Source organism: Melopsittacus undulatus, chromosome 11 (assembly GCF_012275295.1).
Source record: "Melopsittacus undulatus isolate bMelUnd1 chromosome 11, bMelUnd1.mat.Z, whole genome shotgun sequence".
Lineage (NCBI taxonomy): Eukaryota > Metazoa > Chordata > Aves > Psittaciformes > Psittaculidae > Melopsittacus > Melopsittacus undulatus.
This window is the reverse complement of record NC_047537.1, coordinates 22,207,427-22,224,251: the sequence shown is the minus strand read 5'-3', so window position 1 is coordinate 22,224,251 and position 16,825 is coordinate 22,207,427. Positions and strand designations below refer to the sequence as shown.

The following is a 16,825-nucleotide window of genomic DNA, read 5'->3' as shown; positions in this document are numbered from 1 at the left end:
CGACAGGAAAACTTTGTAATGTGTTAATAATACTATATTTAATATTATGTACGTATTATAAGAGCTATCCTACTATTCATATTCCTTTCATTGCTTTGGGGTTCCTCTTGTGCACCTCCTTGCCAAGGAATCAAATGGTGCCTTGGCCTCATGCTCATCTGCTAAATCAGAGGAAGCACTTCAGGATCCCAGATCCAGAGCATGGCAACCCTGCTGCAATCACATCCAGACAGACAGGTACACACATGTCCCAGAGGCCAGACTGGGGGTTCCCAGCATCTGTCCCTTCAGGGCACTGCTTTTTTCCCCCAGTATCTTTCAACCTGAGGACTCCTACAGCCTTTTCCCCTGTGTCATCCATCTCCAGCCCATGCCTTGATTTCCTGCCATCACCCCCAGACCCCTGCTGACTGCAGGTTGAAACCCACTGCTCCAGAGGCCCCGGGTGCCTATGCCACCGTGCTGAGCTCACACAGTGACATCTGAGGATGTCACCCCCGCTGGGGGCCTGGCATGTGGAGTCAGGAGCGCTTTCAGCTCAGATCCCCTCGCTGTGCAGGAGCCCATTGAACGCTGCCTGCAGTCACCTGGAGGAATTAGCTCACTGCAGCAACTTCAACATCCAAAGTATTCCGATAATGTGAGGGATGTGTAAGGTTAATGACTGGAAAAAGTACTCACTCCCCGGGGGCAGTTCCTCAGCAAACTCCCCGCTGCTCAGCTGACAGAAGAAAGGAGACTCCAGCAGCAGCAGGCAGCCCTGTGCCCTCGCCACAGTGCTCTGCTATCCTGCATCCCGCTGCTCCTTGTGGCTGGCACAGACCCACGGAGCAGCCGTGGTCCTGCTCCAGCTCATCCGTGTTGGAAGTGCTTCCCATGCTCCAGGTCTGAGCTGATGTGCGGCAGGAGGGGCTGCAGTAGTCAGACTTCGGATGTTGTTTGAATGAACTTGGAAGGAAGATGATGCATTAGCCTTGTGGTTTGACAAGGAGCTGCAATCCCACATGGGGAGGTCCCACACCCCATATTGGGGTGGCTTCCTAAAGTGTCCTTTCCTTGGGATCAGGTTAATCCATGGGATTCATGTCTGTGCTCGCCTTGCAGTGCTGAAAAGCAAGACCAGCTCCTGAGGTTCCCCAAACCTCTATGTGGGCTCTTCCCAGGCTGCCTCAGCCATCAACCTCAAGGGGACACTGTTGGGATAGGATGGGAGTGAGTCCCATGCAGTGAATCTCAGTGAGCCTCTTGCTGGAGCGAGGGGCAGGAGGTGGATCCTGGTGTGGGTTGTGACAGCACTGGGGTAACCTGCTCCGGCTGCACTGGTGAGCTGTGGTCGTGCCGTGGGGCTGGGTATACATCACACTACATCCAGCCCTCAGGGTGGAAGGAGAGGAGGATGCAGGAGCATGGCCAGCCCGATTAAAGCATCCTGATTAGAGATGTGTTTTCCAGGCAATCGGCATCCCTCAAGTCTCCCTTCAAGTCTGACATTTCACTCTCCCCTCTCCAGCTGGGCCATGCAGCCCAAGTGCCAAAAGCACCAAGGGCCCGGTCCTCCTCTGAAGTCTTGGCCCGTGCATTGCTCAAGTCTCGTTAATTTAAAAATGGAACAAAGAATGCTCAGCATCCAGCAGGATCAGGCCTTGGGAGCAGGAAGTACCAGCTGGCTCCGGAGAGGGCTTGTTCCCGTGAGATTCCCAGTGTGGTTTTGGCAGGCACTGTGGTTGGGATAGCTCTGCGAGCAGGCTCTTCCTGCCTCAAATGCCAGCCATGGCAGAACAGCTGACTCAGAGCATGACAGCTCTTCACAGCATCCCCTTGTGAAAGGAGCTGTCAGAAGCGTTCCTGACACCGCTGCCTTCACATTTGGAGAGGGTGGCTTGAAAGCCGAGATGTAAACTGAGCCCACGTCATGATGCTCTTGGAAACGGTGCTCTGGGGGTGGAATTCACCCCTGTGCAGAGGCTGCATCACATTACATCCTTCTCAGGTCCAGAATAGGATCTCAGTCATACTGAAGTGGTTCATGGTACATTCACCCCAGCATCTGAATACCTGAGTTATGATAAATACATGATGAAAGAGTCATCGTGACTTGGCTTTTTGGGGTGCAGCAGCCTCAGGGGTACAGGAGGAAACCAGTCACCAGGATGATTTTCCCCTTGCCACAGGAGATATGTTTTATGCATGTTCCACTACACCTGGCCCAGAGGTGAGCACCTCACAGGATCCCTTTTAGGACAGAGGTTCCCTGATGTGTTCTACACTGCACTAAAGAGGAAGAGATAAGCTCTTGCAAGTGAGTTTACTTCTTAAGATTCTTGTTGCCATAGCAGCTTAGCACACTGTCTCGAGTCCTCCCTCTTGCAAAACTTTGATCACCATGAAAACAGAATTCTGTTGTTCTCCAGCACGTTCTACATAGAAATATATTGAAGTTACCACAGTTCATACTTCAGCATCTCTGCAAAGACCTCTCTTATTTCTCACTCACAAAACAAACATGTCTGGCCAAAGGACCGTGTTTTAAATCATGAGCTGCAGTGGGCTCAGTCTTGCCGGTTCCTCAGCACCACTGTGGTCCTGCTGCTGCTGTTCCCCACCAGGGTTCTGGTTCCAGTGGTTTCTAACACGCTCTGGTTCACCACAGCACTGAAGCCCAGCCACCAGCTTCTGTCCCCAGAACTGCAGGAGTACCTCCTCCCTTGGCTCTGCTCCCTGGCCAGCAGCTTGGTCTTTTCCTTGAGTAGTAAAGAACACAGATCCCCCTAGAATATCTACCCATTTCTGTTATCCAGCAGAAGCACTGAACTGCATTATCCTTGCTCACCTCTAGTCCATCATGCTGGATTCCCTTTGTTCCCAGGGGAGGAATCAGCCACCCCTCTTGGGATAAATCGTCTTTGGAAGTGGTTTATTCCCTCCATTGCTCTAAGGGACTAACTCGGGAATGGACACAACTTCTGTATGGGTAGGATTTGGTGACAGTTTATAGATGGGTGGGATTGCCTGACACCAGTGGCTTTAATGAGAGTTAGTGCACTCTGTAGCGTGTAGGCACCTGCTGCAGCTCCACGTACAGTGCTCTGGCTCTTTGCTTTAACCCTTAGGACAGCTCAGTTAATTCTTGCTGTTACTCAAGGTGGAGCTGCCTCATTCTTGCTCCTAAACTTCAATAAGCACCAACACTTCCAATCCTGCTTAGAGCAACCCTTTGGTTTCAATCAGGTGTCCCATTTTTCTGGCTGAATTCATGCCAGCAATACTGGAAAAGACCAAAATGAAAAGAAATGAGGCTAGATACAGATTTGCAGTAACAACCTCTGCAGTCATTTGGTTAAACAGCGCATTAACCAAGCTGCTCTTTTGCTGTTGTTGTTCAGATGAATCCACCTCCTCGCCCAGAGCAGACCCTTCCAGACCAGGGCTGGGAGAGGCCAGTGGGATTGTTATTACTGCTCACAGACAGGTTTTATCCAGGCAGCTTTTTTCCCATTTTCCCCCCATCAGCTGAAGGGAAGCAAAGAAAAAAAAGAGGAAAAAAAATTGGGGTAAAAGTTGAAGAACACTTTAATTTATAAGAAAAAGAACTAAATAATTGATGTAGTCATGGTGCCAAAGGTAATTTCTGCTGCTCCCTCTATCTCACAAAGACATTTAGCATTGATTGAGATCAAAGTATCAAAAACCCCTGCTGCTGAGCTGAAAGGCAAAACTTTCGGCTGCCTTTCTCCGCTCTAATAATATCGTCTTTATGTAGTTAATAAACTGCACACTTCAGTCAAACTATATCATTACAGAAGACTTAGGGAGCTAATAATTTAAAAGCAAAGAATTGCCTCTGTTCTTCGCTTTGAACTAAACAACATTCTGTTGAATGAGGGGGACATCAAAGCTTTGTTACTATTACCAATGTGGCTGGAGCATAGGGCCGCACAGAGTGTGTACTTCAGTCATCAAGAGGGAAAAAAAAGGAAAGATTAAAGATATTGGCTTATCAACCCACAGGCAGAACCAGGTGTTTTCTTTGCTGCTGTGCAAGCATCAGGTGGTTTGCTTATCAATGAGTTTTCTTGTTAAATAGATGTACATGGCTTAGGTTGAGCCCTCCAATCCTGTGGCCCTTTTCTTTCTCTGGCAGAGTCAGGCAAGAGGCTGTTTGTTTGTGGTAGGACAGGTAATTGGGCCTTTTGTCCAGGTTTTCACTCTGCTGATGCTCTCCTGTTGGGCACTGCTCCACTGCAGCAGTCTCCTCCCTCTCCCCATGTATGCCATGGGGCAGCCCTAAGCATGTGGGGCAGCTTCATCCTCAGCTGGATGTGCCTTCCTCCCCTGTCTACCATCTCATCCCCACTGCTTCAGTTCCTCCCTGCCCTCAGCAGAGCAAGTTCTGCTCTCCCAGCTCAAGAAAGAGGTGTTCCTGCAGCCAAAGAAGACCCTTTGGCATGGCTGAGAGCAAGGAAAGCATCACGCTGCTCCATTTCTGTCTCCATGGGTAGGACAGAGAGGACCTGACATCCTGATGCTGCCTTCTCAGCTGCACCATAGCCAGATATTGTTTCTTTCCCCTCAGCCTGTCAACCAAAGCTTTGCAAAGATATTCCTGCTGCCAGGAGTGGGTGTCCATGGATGGTCTTGAGCATGAAGATCCTAAACTCATGTGAATTACTCATATTCATATCAGTGATGCTTCCTTGGAGAGGATTTTTCTCTGGCACCAGGGGATAGAAAGGCTTTCTTTCATAAACCCCACTGAAAAACAGAGCTTTCCCTGGGACATTGGGCAGGGGTAGGATCAGCAAAACAGTCCAAGGAGACGTCAGGAGTTCTCCTCCCATCCCTTCCCTTCCATGGCAACATCTGCCCATGTTGTGTGTCTGGGTCTGACCCCAGGTAGACACTTTTTGACTGGAGATGTTTGAATATGGGTCTCTGGTGTGAGCCCTGAGGTCTCACCAGGAGCAAGAAGGTGAATCCCAAGGTCAGCACTTGAGAGGACACATCCTCTAGACCCTCCTGCTCTGAGCTGCTAGGCTGGATGGACCCTTGAATGTTCCAGGCAGGTCTGGGAGCTGGCAATTCGGTGTGGGCTCTATTATGGGATACTTGCACTTCTTAAATGCTGCTTTTCATTTGCATCAAAACCTCTCCTTGGTTCTTGGCAGTCTGGATTTCATTCCCTATTAAAGACTGGAATTTAAAAAAGCAGAAAATAATGGCTTATTTCAAAGTAACAATTCGGCTGCTTTTTGAAATGCTGCCCTTATTCAAAACCACTTAAATTTATACATATTTCTAAGGCTTTCTTATCCTCAGAGGCTGAACCAATTTGGATCTTGATTTCTGCAAATGTTCTCCTTGATTTCTGTGTCAGAAAGTTGAGATGTAATGTGAACACATTGGACGTGAACTATAGGTAACAAATGGTTTCCTGGGAATTATTGCTCAAGTTGTTCTTTAAAATACTTTGCAAAGCCCATTACTACAGGGAGAAAGTGCATAGCAAAAAGGCTTTGGGAAAGGGATGGATGACCTCCTGCTTTTTATCCCGTGGAGCTGCAGGCTGGAGCATGTGCCTGGGCACATGTGTGGACATGTGTGTGCTTCTGTGGGCTTCATTCTTTGTCCAGCTTAAGTGGCTTTACCATGAGCTGAGATATTCTATACCAGGTGAAGTGCTCTTTTTGCCTTTCATTTCAGTTAAGGTGAAAATGTTCATTTCTGAAATGGAAGAGGGTCTCCTAGCAGCTACACACACGGCGGACAATGTATTTTATGAGCAGAACAGTGCAAAGTGCCCTGTTTAAAGGGAGAGGAACTTGCCCATCACTCCTTAATCAGATTAATGGATGACCTGCAGATACCATCTGCAGACAGGAAGGCGAAGTCTGTCACAGTTAAGTCAACCTGATGGTTGTTGTCTCTCAGGTCAGCCATCAAGCCAAAGGAGACCCTGATGTGTTCTGCTTGACTTGTTTGGACCTTCACTGATGGGTTCTATTGGACACAATACCCAAGCTTTGCACCCAGATATCAAGGCTGTGAGTAGTATTTAATACAACCTCTGGAGCAAGGTGCCTACTGCATGTTCTGGAGCACAGTATCTGCCTGCCCATGGGCCTCTGTGTCTCTCTACAGGAAGACTCATTTATGGAATGACTGTTTCTGCAGAACTGAGAAACATTCTGTTGTTCAAAACAGTGCTGGGAGCAGCACGATGCGAAGAGAGCCTTTCTAGCTGGCCAGAGATGCAGAGCTAAAGGCTCTTGGGCCAACCTTTGCAAGACGTGGCAATGCAAAGATAATAAAGTGACTGTGATGGGAGTGCAAGGCAGAGTGAAGCTGTCTTTAGCCTTTACCAAAACCACTGTCAGTGCCTTTGCCTTTTCACAGCACAGCTCTTCGCAAAGCTAATTGGGTTAGTGCCTTGCAGGGGGTTTTCAGTGTCTGCAGGAGATGGGCTGCTGCAAACACCTTCCCCTTCAAGGCACACAGCGTTGCCTTTTTCACACCACAGCTCTCTCCCTGGCTTCTGTTCTCGAAAAGCAAAAGTCCCAGGCTGTTCTTCAGTATCAGCCATTACAGGGTTTCAGTTCTTTCCTCCCAGCCATTTTCAAATGTTCAACTTAAAAGGAAAATGTTTCATTTTAGGCCAAATCCCCCCCTCCTCTCCCTTTCCCTTCTCTTCTACTTCGTTCCCCCCCCTCTTTCTCTGGAAGAAGAACAAAGTCATTCAAATCAGGAAGCTGAGGAACTCCATGTATACTTTCCACTGGGACCTCGATCCCTACTGGTTTGGCTTGATTTGATTGAAGTGTAATTTAATCCTTCATCATTTGTCATAATGTCATTTATATATAAAAACAACACCGCATCCAAACTTCAGATCAGCACCGAGGAGCTCTCCAGGAGGCACGGAAGCGCTGCTGAGGAGCGGGCTTTGCTGATAGCGAGGAGGGTGTGAAGCTGCCAGGCTCCAGCACTGCCTTCCTCCTCACTGGATGAAGCATGTCATGGTTAAATCAGGTTGCATTATGTTGGTAAAGAAGGGTCTGGATTCACAGTAAAATTAAGCACATCTAACCCAAATAATTCAGGTTGTGTAGGTGAAATGCCCAGGGGGAGGTGAACAACCTGGATTTCAGAGTATATTTGCAGATGATAGGTGTATTGATGATAATGTCACTGCCCTCTGTTACCAGCTGGAGTCTGCATACCTTAAACCACTCTTTATTGGTAGTACAGGAAGGGGAGGAAAGGGAAGGGCCATTCCCTAGCTCCTCTGTGATCATGTGCAGGTTTTCTCCATCCTTCTTCTTCGGAGTAACCTCTGTGATGTTGGTGCTCACCTTCAACTTTTGGGCTGCACTACTTCTTTGGCCCTCTCATGGACTATGTCCCTGAGGTAGCAAAAGCCACCAGACACTCATCTCAAGGCTGTAGGGCCATGAATCATCATCCTTTGCCTCAAGTATCTCATGTTTAGCTATGCACAGCTGAAATACTGAACACCTGAACTCTGGCATCTCTCTGCTCCTTTATCTGAGTGGTATAAACAGGAGAGGACAGGAGGGGAGGTCACAGTCTGGAGGCTCAAAAGGGCTGGTGACTGTCGGTGACTATGAACTCCACTGTGATGAGAGGGCACATGCTCCAAACCCTGTCTGGATCCCTCTGTGAAACCTCTTCTCCAGCTCTTTGTGTCCTCATCTGTGAAATGATGCTGAGATGAGGCTTGTGAAGAGGCAGTTCCAAACATATCCCCGTGTTGCTACTCCTGTTCTTCACTGCAGCTCTCAAACAAGCACAACTTTATCAGAATAGGAGCAGCTTATGAAGCTTTGGTGCAATAGGTACAGACCAAAAACCGGTCCAGGGGTAACTGAGAGCTTTCGGGAAAGCTCTGCCCTCAAAAGCCCTGAGGCTCTTGTTTTCAGCTCGGTGCACTGCAATCTAACACGCGATCAGAGGCACCGACCTGGCTCTGCACCCAGGCTGGGCTCCTTCTCATCCTCTTTCAAGCCTGCTGCCTCACTGCTCCTTGCCTGAGCATTTCTGGCATGGTCTGGCCTCACAGCTAGGCACGTCCTGGAATTCTCCATGGCACGTCCCATCGAGAGCCACTCAGGACAGGAAGGTTATGGCTGGGCTGCAAATATTGAGTGAGGTGGTTTTGCTCCGGGATTTTTTGGGGAGAGATGCCAAACATCTTCACTTTCTCCTCTTATCTCTTCGCTGAACACCCTAAAAGGAAGTATGAACAAGGGAAACAGATAAGCCTTATTCCTCAGAAAGAAAACATTCCTGCAGTCAGGGTATATAAGCCAGATACTGCCTGCATTTCCTCAGCCGGAGCTGTGAGAGCCTGCTTGTTGCTGGGGCTGAGGACAAGAGCCTGAGGTCGCACGACTGGTGGGTGACAGCACCTCTCCCTACTCACCCTCCCCAGCACCCCACTGCACTGCAGCCAAGGCTCTGCTCCATCCCTTCCCTCCAGCAGCAGAGCAGAGCATCTATTGAGTTGATTCTATGGTTCTATTCACAGCACTTGTCAAAAATTCCAGCAAAAGTTTCTTTCAAATGCTCCATTTTCTGCACTTGACTGCCAGAAAAACGATTCTTCCTCCCCAAAAAAGAATTAGTGTTTAAAATTCCAAATATGCACTTTTGCTCAGACCAAAGAATGTGTGTTCTTGCTTTCAAGTTGGGTTCTCTGTGACCTCTTGGTTTTAATAATTTCAGCAAAGTGTCATTTGACAATTCAAATACAGCCAGTAAGCTCAGGAAAGTAAATGTTCTTTAAGATAAGCACACATTATATTGAGAGCTGATGATGAGAAGATTTCACCTACAGCTAGAAACTTCAGAGTTGTGTGCAGAGTAATATGTACGACACTTCAGCATATTAAAAACCCACTTTGGTGAAATATTGGTATTTCCAGGTTCCAGCTTTGCTGGTGCTAAAGTATTTCCCCTGTTTAATTCATAAGGAAGTGTGGTGGCCTCGTGTGGAGAGGTTTCACTGTTTAGCTTTTGCTTTCCAATTAAATATAAACCAGTGTTCAAACCCTGCATGCTGCTGATCTGAGAGGGTGAAGGACCACAGCTTGGATGGCTAAGATCTGCTCTGCCAACCCACTTCCTTGCCACAGTGCTGTGTTGCCTAGGATGCTGCAGCCTGGAGATGGTGGAGCAGGGCTGGGTACCACTCCTGCTCCAGGGATGTAAGGGAAGCTGAGCCTGACCCCACCAGCTCTCAGCCCCAGGTGAATATGCTCATTCAGCTTTGGGTTCCCTCCTCATGTTCTGATTTCCTGAGATCCTCTCGGCTTCATTGTGCTATCCCAAACCCCTTGCACAGAGAGGGCTGTTATCGCCCAGACACCCACCCCTCCGCATGCAACTCAAGGCACCAGTCAGCAAGCAGATCAGCTTGTCACAATAATTAATAGGCCTCCCTGTGGTCCCTGGTAATCCATCCCAGCACTGCACAGCACCGGCTCTGTTTTACTTAGGTATATGTAAGCCTTAGAACTGCCCCAAACAGAGCCTTTTTCATGAAACTCCTTCATTCAACACCTTATAAGGGCTGCGGGCGCAGGGAGGGGGCAAGTTTACACAGATGCTAGTGTCTCAGGACTTGCTAGCAGGTGTCTCCTAACTTTACACAGACCACCCTCACACTAAAGGCGCTCTTTTGCTTTGAGCCTGTTTGAGTTACATGACTTTGGTCTTTGAGTTCCTGTTCAGCGGGCGATTTATGGCTTTCCTTATTGATAATGCTCCCGTAAGCAGAGGGATGGATTGTCAGCCAGCGGTGTGGGTTTCATGGCATCTTCGAATAGCTGCAGTTCCCTGGCCAGGCAATTCCTTTGGCTTTCTAGGGAAAGGAAAACAACATCACCACCCATAGGGGCTGTGGGGGTTTTCATCTGTTTGTTTGTTTGTTTAAAAGGGGGGGGGGGAAGAGCTAACGATAGGTTTGAGCAAAGTGTGCTCTGAATTTGGCTGTTTTCTCTCGCTGAGGTCATCTGACAGCTGAGATTACACGATTTGAAGCATTTTAAGGCATTCCTTCAGCCCCAAGAGGGGAGGAGGGAAAATAGTTCGGGTTTGCTCTCAGTAGTTCAGGGCACAAAGATCTGAAGAGCTTTCCTACGTAGGGGTGATCGTGGAAGGCGTTGCCTCTTTCCCAAGGGATGAAGCTGGGAGGCAGCAGTGAGCTCAAGCTTCTGACAGAGAATTCAGTGTCCCTGAGGCTTTGGGAAGTTTGGGTTGGGACAAACTGTGACAAAAGTTGGGTCATTTTTTGCAGTTCTCTAAAACCTCTCCAGTTCTTGTCCGGAGTTATTGGGGTGACTGAAGTGCCTGAGAATCCCACAGCAAAGAGCTGATCCCTGCTTCAAACTGCCTCAAACCTCTGTTTTCCACAGGCAGCAGCTCCTTCTTCTCCTCAGTGTTGTTCATTGCTGGTGCTGCTGCTCCTTATCCCTCCTTCAGCCCTCACACTTGTTCCCTCACACTGGGAGAAAGAAATTAGTCTGTAAGTGCCCAAAAGCAAAGGTTATTTCTCTTGCACATCGATGGGCGACACAGGATGGGATTTAAAGCTGGACCCGATCCATGATGGATCCATCACAGTTAAACACTGGAAAGGGGGAACTTCTGCTCATCACAGGGAGTTGATTGGCTGAGTTTATTCTTAGCTGCTTGATAACTCTGTTATCAGCCCTCATCCCTCAGGTCATTTAACACTTTGCTCCTGACAGAGCTGTGGAGGCACCAGCTGAAGCTCAGCCTGTGTGTGTCATGTGCTGGATGGTCTATTAAAAGGAAACCGGTGCCATTTGTGACTGGTCCCAGCAAGCTGTAAGGACATCTTCCCATGCTCCCAGCCCCTTGCCTGTCACACACATGCTTTATAAAAGCTGTAAGGGGTTAGTTTATGCCCTGCCAGTTTCACCTTTTCCTGCTTCTCCTCCCCATCCCACCACAGGAAGGGGGGATGAGCAATTCACTGTGAGGTACTGTAGTTGCCAGCTGGGGTTAAACCACAACAGCGTGATAAAAACTTAATGCCTTTGTTGTGCTTTTGAAACTAAATAATGCTTTAATAGCAGGATCCCCATGCAAAGTTAGCAGTTAAGAGTAAGCAGCACTTTAGGCAATCCAGGCATCTGCTGCAGGGATTTTCCCTTGTAATTAGGTAATGAGCTTGATGCATTTTTCCCATCTCATTCTGACTGGAAGATCGTTTTAGCCTTGTCAGGAAAGGTGAACTTTGGAGACATCCCAGAGACAGGTTCCCTGCATGACCCTTGGCTCTGCACCCGGTGACAGCACCTCCTGGATGGCCCTTGCTGAGTAAGGATGTCTGTAAGTGTCTATGAGCTGAAGTGCAGTTACTCACTGTGCACAGGGAAACTGGGAGACTAAAGAAGAGCAGGCAAGAAAAAAATCTGTGCAATTCATTGCTGTGCAGTGAGTCAGTTCTCCTTCCCATGGTTGAAAGTGTTGGGCACCTGAACAAACTCTCTGCTCCCAAACCTTTCTATTATAGGTTTCACGTGGTTACCAGGACACCTCTCCTTTAGGGTTTGTTCATCTGTCTTCCTTAGGAGTAATGGCTATGTTGTTCAGGGACAGAGCTGGATCCTAAAGCCCAGTATTGGTACACAAAGCTATATCTCTGAGGAAGGTGATGACTATATGTAAGCTGGTTTCTCTCCAGAGCTCCCCAGCTGCTGAAGCTAGGGGAGGCTGTGTCACACGGTCCCACTCCTACCACTGATGTTTTCTGCTTGCATATCCTGGTCTACATGACTGTTTACAGGTGATTGTACTTATCCCAGACAGGTCTATTCACAATCTTCAGTGAAAAACTAGTTTAGAAACACTGAAATAGAGTAATTTCATAAACTGGACTTCCCTTTGTGAGCCTCTTTCTGCCTCCCTTGCTGCCAATGCCCTCTGAGACCTGAGTGCTGCACATCTAGACTCAGATCCAAACCAAACCTGCCAGGGCTTGCAAAACTTCAGGGAGGTGGAGTTCTAGACCCCATTCCTAGCTTTGGCTCCAGCTGAGGACCAAATACGTGTTCGTCTTCATTCTGGGCATTATCCTGACTGTGATTCATAGGATAAAGGGACCCAAGCGCAGGGCTGGGAAGCAGGACAGCATCCTCTCAACTGCCTGCATGCTGATGGTTTGTGAGCACCATCTGCACGAGCAGAGGGAGCTGTGCTTATTTGAAGAGCTACCCCGGATCCAAAGGGAAGCAGCAGGTCTCACCAGAGCCAGTGGTTTCACCACATTCAAAAGAAAGAGCTACTTTGAAAGGCCTCTGAGAGCTGGGAAGCTGCAAACCCGATGGTTGGTCAGAGCTGTGGGCTCAGAGTTTTCTCTGGCAGCAAATGAAAGTAGTATCAGCTACAGTAGCTGGAAGCTGCCTGTGTGCTGGAGTGCCAGAATACAGGAGGGAGCATTGTGAGCATGAATCCAAAAGGAGAAGGGCTGGAGTGCTTGGCAAAGGCATTGCTGAGCGAGGAACCTGCTGGCTCTTGTGTGAGTTTCAATGGGCACCATCGTCATCATCACCAGGGTGCAGGCTGCAGGAGGGACAGGCACTGAGAGGCAGATGTAGCAAAGGGGACTGCAGCCACCCTCATCTGCTTTGCCTGGTGCAGAGCTCACTTTGGTTGACATGGGAGAGAACAGTCATGGACCTACACAACCTCCATCACTATTACACTCAGTTCTGCTACAAACCATTGCAAAGCACAAGGGCCATGGGCATAAGTCTCCCCTGCTAAGGAAAAGCAGCTTCTGCTCTTTCACAGAGCAGCTGGAGCTCCAGATCCACTTTTGAATGAAGGACACTTGGTAGAACAGGATAACTGACTGCCTTTCACAACCAGAAAGTGAGCTGGAGGCTGTACTGGGGCTGCTGTCAGCTTCTTTTCCCAGCTGACCCCATTTTTATATGTTCCCCCTTCCTAGCTGGGCTCCAAAGCCTGGATATATTTCTTCCTGGCCTGCCATCGTGCTGATGGGATTTAAATATGAAAAGCATTGCTCTCTGTGCAAGCTAAGCCTTTGGTTAAAAGTGCAGGATGTTAAGAGGTGCAGGATTTTTTTAGTCTCTTGTAAGGTCTGTTTCAGTGCCTCCTTACGAGATGGCGTTAAAAGTCTCTGTAATATAATGGTCTCACACACTGTATATGCAATATCTGTCTTCCCTTTATGAAGAGTTTTCCTAGCTAATTTCACAGTATACTCCATTAAATCACCATCCTTTGCTGTGAACTTCAGAGGTTCTTGCTGCCACATGGAACATGTGGCTGCTGCTTGTGTATCTGCCTTGAATTAATGCGGGCAGCCTTCATCTCCTGCAGCCTTCCTGCAAAGATCAATGGGCTTAATCCTTGGCCTCCAGAATCAGGCCTCAGAGGCACCCAAATCTCCTCCTGTGAGCTGTTCTCTGACACTTACCCTTGGGTCCAGCTTTCTCTTGGCAGCCTTTGAGCCGAAGTTTGACCTCCTTCAGTCTGGGAAATGCCAACCCCTAGAAACTGAGGTGAATGAGCCAGGAGGTGTCCCTTGGCCAGCTCAGGACCCTCTCCATGAGCCATAACTCCTGTGTAGCTGCAAGTATCCCACACCTTTGCCACTGCTCATCTGTGCCCAGGTTTGGAGGACTGAGGTTGCAGAAATCTCCCTTCTCCCCTTCCAGAAGCCTCAGAATAAGGGCAGAAAGAAGGAAAAAGAGAGCAATTGTGGACCCAGAACTGTCAGTGGCACTTTTACAGCTGACATTACAACAACATTGTCTCCCCCAACCCTTCGCTTATATTTTCTTGAATTGGTCAGCCCAAAGCTTCATCCGCAGCCCAGTTCTGTCAGTGGTGTTCTTCCCATTGTCTCCAGTGGGCTGCAAATCCAAATCCCTGAAGGTGACCCTCCGCTGTCCCTTACCTCAGTGACAGGCACCCCACCATGCCCTCTGGGGTGGCATTTCTTGGCATGGGAACCCTGACTAAAAGGCAAGGACAAAGAACAGACCATACATCAAGCTGCAGACTTTTACATTCACACAGCTTCCTTTTGCCAGCCAAAAAGAAAAGGGATAAAGCAGGGATGAGAAGACAAAGCAAGAGCAAGTAGAGAGAAAAACAACATGAGGAGGAGGTTATGGCTATAAAACACACTTTACATTATGCTTGTCCTAGAAACTGTGGACACTGGGTGAGCAAGGAGGCAAACTCTCTTCTCCCTCCCCAGCCTCTGCTCTGTGCAGTGACACTGCTGCCACCCGGGTCTCCCCAGGCCCTCGGCCAGAGGGGATGCTGCCAGTCACTCGTGCTGCTTTGATGCGGGCACAAAAGAGCAAGTCATTTGAGACGCTTCCTGCCTGGTGGCCTGTATCAGCTTGTGAATCATCTGAACGCTCCTGCCTAATCCGCTTGTGGATCTTTGAAGCCTTTTCTGCCTTGCAAACAAATGATCAACTGCAACTTATTTTTAATCCATTAAAAGGCTCCAGATATCCCCCTGTAAAAAAACCCACCAAAATACCCATCCTGGGTACCTTGGGAGGAAGGGATTCTGTAAGTGTTGATCTGTGCTCCACTGAGCACAGGCAAATATTAGCATCCATTTGTAAGTTACTTGCTAGGATGAAATGCCAAAGCTGCAGCTTTTACTGTGATCTGATCCCAGCTATTAAAGTACTGGGATCTCAAGGGAAGTAGCTCTAAGACAGTGTCAGAATGGCTCAGACCAGTATTGTGTATGAAACACTTGATCCAAGGGGCTACAGTCAGGTCTAGTGTGTGGAAAGGAATCCTGCCCAAGCAGTACAGGGGTAAGCTCAAAGCAACACTTCCACCGTTGTCTTTCACTTGCAGCTGGATGTACGTGGAAGGACATCACTCCATTTCAAGACATTTATATACTTACCCTTGCATTAAGTTTTATGTGAATTAATTGTGCTTCCCATCCCTTCTTTCTTGTTTTGCTCTAACTCTCTGAACAAACCCCCTAAAATTGCAAAATCCAGCTGAATTTTAATTGAAAACACCAAGTTCCATCTGGCCTCGCATAAATTATGGTCAAAGTTGCCATTTTAAAGAGCAGTCCTTGTTGTTGTTGTTGTTTTTTAATGCCAAACTATAAATCAGCTCCAATTGAGTTCAAACTGGCTTGAAATTGAGACCAGGTTTGCTGAAGGGCTTTGCAAACTTGAGCAAAAGGCTTTGGGTAAAGCTCATCCAAATGCTGGACTTGCAACAAGCCAAGGGAATGTGGAGGCTTGGACTCAATGTATCCCAGAGATGTGCTGCTGACAAAGAGGCACTTGGAGCTCATTTATGCCCAATGGATGGTGAGAGGACTGGTGTGGGTAGGGATGTCCTTCCCTTAGGGCATTCCCCTTTGTGAGGACAATAGAGCTCAGGTGGGCGCATTAAGTGAGGAGGGGAGGGCATTGCAGGTGCCTCTTGTTTTGCCTTGATGGAGCTGTGAGTATCTTCCCAGCCTTTCCCACTGACCCTGCTTTTAAGAGCAGATGCAGCACAGCCTATCTCCTTCCTCAGGATATGGGGCCTGAAACCCCCCTATTACTGCTTTTTACCTAACTGCTCAACTGTGATGGTGGTGGTTGAGAGTCCTATGCTGGCACTGCCCTGATGAGCACTTTCTATGAAGCCAAAGGATGATGGTGACCAGTGGATGTTTGATATCATCCTAAAAGCAGCTCTATGGCCATGCAGGTGAACTGTGTGTGCAAAGGGGTGTGATTGTGGATGAGGGATTTTGTGTCTGATCTGGAGCCCATGGAGAGCCTGGCCCCTGCCATGTACAGAGTCTATGTGGTGTACTGGTACCTGTCTGAGAGCAGGCTGAGGGCTCCTTGTGCTCTGAATTACCTGCTGCTTTACTGAACCTTAAAAGATGTTGGTCTGAGGGTGGTTTAACCACATAGTCCAAAAATCCCTTACATGGCACTCACTTTTGATAGTGTAAGCAAAGCAAGTCTGTATTTCTGCCCTCTTCTTGGCTTTCCTGATGCTGAGGAGGTGCAAAGCAGCTTTTGTCTGGAGCCCCCAGCTTGGTTTGTGTGTGGTGGTGCCAGCCTGGCACCAGTGCTCTGCTGGCCCATGAGCTATAGGTGGCTGTGCTTCTGAAGCATGAGCTGAATGGTGAGAATAAGGCCCCTAGACACAAGATGTGCTTTCTGAAGCATTGTCCTGCCATTCAGCCACAGTGCAGCTCTTGAGAGGCTGTAAATAATGCAGAGAGATCCTGCGGGATGACTTTGTAGGAGGAATCGGAAGTGCGATTACTCTGTGACATTAGGAATGAAAACACCTCTTAACTCTTAGGTGAGCAGTGCAGTCAGTAGCTGTGTAAAATGTGCATAAATTGAGTGTCAGATGCCAGTGCCCTTGGGAGGCTGAGTAGAGGGGTTTTGGGTATTTATTTAACGGCTGCACATCTTTAAGACACAAATACTCAGCTGATCCTTCTCCCTTTTTGGCTGACTGTGCCTTCTGGAGTTGAGCATCCTCCTGTGATGTGTAAATGACGAGTGACTTCTGATGATCAAAGGGTGCTGTCTTGATAGACACATTTCAGCTTCCTATTTGATACCCAGTTGGTGTTTCATATAAGCCCTCACATCCAAACGTGTCTCTTTCAGAGCACGCGTTTACTCGATGAATTCTCTTCAGGCAACGTGTTAATGGGAGCCATTCCTTCTCCTGGCCCTCCTTCTTCCAGCCTTGTGATGGAGAGTACCTTTGCTCCTGTGAGTAACTGCAGGCA

At 48.3% G+C, this 16,825-nt stretch overlaps 1 protein-coding gene across 1 annotated transcript in view; it reads left to right on the top strand.

Annotated features, from left to right (window-relative positions):
- The window catches only part of RGS9 (regulator of G protein signaling 9), a 65,966-nt gene that overhangs the window by 28,836 nt on the left and 20,305 nt on the right, over positions 1-16,825 (top strand). The window lies entirely within an intron of this gene.